The sequence below is a fragment of the Sus scrofa genome, unplaced genomic scaffold (assembly GCF_000003025.6).
Source record: "Sus scrofa isolate TJ Tabasco breed Duroc unplaced genomic scaffold, Sscrofa11.1 Contig52, whole genome shotgun sequence".
NCBI lineage: Eukaryota > Metazoa > Chordata > Mammalia > Artiodactyla > Suidae > Sus > Sus scrofa.
The window spans coordinates 37,620-41,794 of NW_018085233.1; the positions used below are offsets into that span (position 1 = coordinate 37,620).

Sequence of the window (4,175 nt, forward strand, 5' to 3'; positions counted from 1 at the left end):
ATAAGGACCCATGGACACTATATAATGCATTAGACCAAATGGGCTTAGCAGACATTTATAAAACATTCCATCTAAAAGCGGAAGAATGGGCATTGTTCTCAAGAGCATATGGAACCTCCTCTATGATAGATCACATTCTGGGCTACAAATCTAGTCTCAGTAAGTTTAAGAAAATGAAATCAGGTGTGGCCTGGGAGGAGGCTCTTGAGCAAGTCAGCAAGGCAGTGCAGCCCACTCCCTCATGCACTATGTGAGCAAGGCCTACAGCATGCCAGGGAGGGTGAGGCATGTGAATGGGCCAGGTGGTGCCACCTGAGCAAGAAGAAGAACATGCAGTGGCAAGGAGAATGTAGGGCCCCCAGCTGAGGTTGGGTTGAGGGGATGGAGATGACTGTATGTGGCTGGCTGTAGCTAATGCTGGGTGTCAGGGTGCTGGAGATCTTCTAGAGGAGCCACCTGGGGGTGGCCATGGTGGCACCACAGAGAAGTAGCAGCAGCAGCAGCATCAGCAGAGATGATGCCCCTGAGATGCATTTTCCTCTCCAGTGGCCATGTTAACCAGGAAACTTTCCACTGCTGCTCTGGGTGGATATCTGATCAGTAAGGAAGCCTGGACCCTAACCCCCCATGGGAGCCCACCCCAGAGACCCATACCAGCCCCAGGCCAGTCCCTGTGGCACAGGGCCATGCTGCCCACAGAACCTTGAACAAAGTCTGCACCACCAGTGGGGCAGCTGCAGGGACCCTGGGGAGGATTGCTCGCCCTCGCCTGGGCTCTGCTTATTTTTGCATGTGGGCAGGGGCTCCTCTGAGCTTTCCTGGTGGGAGCCCTCCCAGGCCTCCTCTACCCCAGGCTGGGCTAGGTGGTGGTGCCCAGGCTGGCAATCCAGCTGCCCCTCCGGGCCTGCAGAGGTCAGCAAAGTGTGCCACTGGCCTGGCCTAGATCCTGCCCAGCTTCCCTGTGGGGTCATGAACTTACCTGCACTAGGGGCCCCACTTAACTTTGAAGCTTCCAGAGCCCTGTCTGTGGGTCCACCTACCCACTGCTCCCTGGAAGCCAGAGTTTACCATCCTGGCTCTGCCCTGGGGAGAGCTGGCTCCACAGCCCAGAGAGGTGGGGCAAGGCCATAGGTCTGGGTGACTTTCTTCCCCTTGACCCTCTTTTGTTTCATCTCTTGCACAGCTGCCAGGCAGAAGAGGGGACAGTGCATCAGTTTCAGGCTTCCCAAGGGCTTGGCGCAGGGGCCACATGGAGTGGGGAACAGCCCACCCTCCCCCATTGCCCTGACACCTCTCCTGACCAGCAACACTGCTGACACAGCCCACGGCTGGCCCACAGTAAACACACAATGAATGATCACCTATACTTGGGCAGCCACAGCCCCAGACAGATCCATGTTCAGCAGCTGTTTGAGGCTAAGAGCAGAAGGCAGATGGTGCTCAGGCCACAACAAAATGGGCTTACAACAGTAAGCAAAACAAGGCTGCTGGTGGTGTCAGAGTGGCAGCTGGAGACATTTGCAGATGGCAGGGGAGCTCTACCTCTCTGAAGTCTCTGGAATGCATAGGGAAGATGAAAGCCACCCCTGTGGCACCCAAGCAAGCAACAAAGCAGTATATGCAAAAACTAATCAGCTTTGAACACCATGAGATTTTCTGCTACCCTGAAATATATTTCTTTGGTCCAAGGCAAAGAAGCACCAAGGCAGGCCCAACAATAGTAGCTATGATGATGACCAGGGATGTTATGTGCAGGTGCCCCACAATCCTACGGCTTACAGGTATGAGGTGCTCAAGGTCATTGGGAAGGGGAGCTTTGGGCAGGTGGTCACTCTTACCACCACAAAGTCCACCAGCATGTGGCCCTGAAGATGGTGTGGAACTAGAAGCACTTCCACCAGGAGGCAGCTGAGGAGTTCCACATCCTGGATTACCTGCAGAAGCAGGACAAGGACAATACCATGAACATCATACACATGCTAGAGACCTTCACCTTCCACAGCCACATCTGCATGACAATAGAGCTGCTGATCATGAACCTCTAGGCGCTCATTAAGAAGAAAAAGTTTCAGGGCTTCAGCCTGCCTTTGGTTGGCAAGTTTGCCTACTTCATCCTGCAGTGCCTGGACACTCTGCACAAAAACAGGATAATTCACTGTGACCTGAAGCCTGAGAACATTTTATTAAAGCAGCAGGGTTGAAGTAAGATCAAAGTGGTTGATTTTGGCTCCAGTTGTTACCAACATCAGCAGGTCAACATGTACATCCAGTCCCATTTTTACCAGGCCCGCAAGTGATCCTCGATGCCAAGTATAGCATGTCCATCTATGTAGAGCCTGGCTGTATCCTAGTGGAGCTCCTGACTTGTTATCCCTCTTGCCTGGGGAGGATGAAGTGGACCAGCTTCCCTGTATGATTGAACTTCTGGGCATGCCCTCCCAGAAAATGCTGGATGCCTCCAGGTACAAAAATAACATCTATGTTTCACATATTAGTATGGGTGGGCTCTCAGTGCAGGGAGGTGTAAACCAAGATTTTATGTCTTATTTCTTATTTTATTTTTCTAATATCTGTAATAAACCTATTAATTCTGAAACTATTACATTATTTAAGAGAGAAACATGAGAAAAACTTCCACTAAAAAATTTACAGTAATAACTCCATAACATGCCTTATCACATGAAACAAAATTAGTACCTCAACATAGACATTTACACACAAAACTGTACATATTTTCATAAGAAATTGTGAAAACCTTAAAATTTTTTTCAAATAAAATACATACTTTGAACTAGGAAATTATGAACATCTTAAAAGTATGTTTTGATCATTGGAAGTATTCACACAATAAATGTCTTCATTATGTTCACCTTATTAAACATGAGAAGAAATTTACTGCAGTTAAATAATCACGCATAGCCTTCCTGGAAATAGCAATTCTTCTTTGAAAATAGGTGATGTATGTCCCTACTGCTTCATTATCTTTTGCTGGTCCAGAGCTTCTTCATGGCATTTTTCATCTCTCCATTTCTCAGAGTATAAATTAAAGGGTTCAACATAGGAGTGACAATAGTGTAAAACACAGTCAAGGATTTATCACTGGGCAAGGTAGAAGGAGATTTCACATACATAAAAATACAGGGCACAAAGTACAGGACCACAACAATAATGTGAGAGCCACAGGTGGATAAAGCCTTGTGCCTCCTTTTTTGACTGAGATTCTTCAGGGAGTGCAGAAATGACCCCATAAGAGATGAATAAGAGCATAAAGTTGACTACACAGATTGCCCCATCATTGACAACCTCAGTGAGGCCAATGATGTAGGTGTCAGTGCAGGCAAGTTCTAACAAGGGGTACATGTCACCGATGAAGTGGTCAGTGCCATTGGGACCACAGAAGGGAAGGTTGTAAACAAAGAGAAGCTGGACTACAGCATGTAGAAACCCACCAACCCAGGCCAACAGCAGCAGCAGAACACACACCCACTGATTCATGATTGTCAAATAATGCAAGGGTTTGCAGATGGCCACATAGTGATCATAGGCCATGACCACCAGAAGTATTGTCTCAGCACCACCAAATAAGTGTCCTATAAAAAGCTGGGTCATGCAAGCTGGGAAGGAAATGGTTCTCTTCTCATAGAGTAAGTCTATAATCACATTTGGTGTGACTGTAGTAGAAAAACAGCACCCATAAAAGATAAGTATCCAAGAAAGTAGTGCATAGGAGCATCCAGAGTTGGGCTGATCCTCACAGTCATGACAATGAGTATGTTGCCCACCATTGTCACAATGTAGATGAGCAAGAACAGGACAAACAATATTTTCTGACCCTGGGTGCTCTGGGTGGGCCCCAAGAGGACAAACTCATTTACATTGTTCCTTTGTTCCATAGTTTCTTCTCTATGTTTTATTTCAGAGATCAGTACAAAATTATGTATAAATGTAATCATTGCCAGTGACTTCCTGAAAGCTTAGGTTGATTTGTTTATTCATTCAAGCAATAGGAATTGTGGTTTATCACATTCCAGTACATTCAGATATTATAATACAAAGCTGCTCAAAACATGATCCCAACCTCAAAAATCTTACACTTTAATGGAAAGGCAAGTAATTAGATACATATGTGGGAAAAGGACACATTATTAGTCTTTTTGTCTTTTTTTTTTTTTAAG

At 46.5% G+C, this 4,175-nt stretch overlaps 2 pseudogenes; one reads left to right on the top strand and one right to left on the bottom strand.

Annotated features, from left to right (window-relative positions):
- Positions 1-1,223: 1,223 nt before the first annotated feature.
- LOC110258857 lies at positions 1,224-2,625 on the top strand (annotated as a pseudogene).
- A 353-nt stretch (positions 2,626-2,978) lies between these two features.
- Positions 2,979-3,893, bottom strand: LOC110258859 (annotated as a pseudogene).
- Between the last annotated feature and the right edge of the window lie 282 nt (positions 3,894-4,175).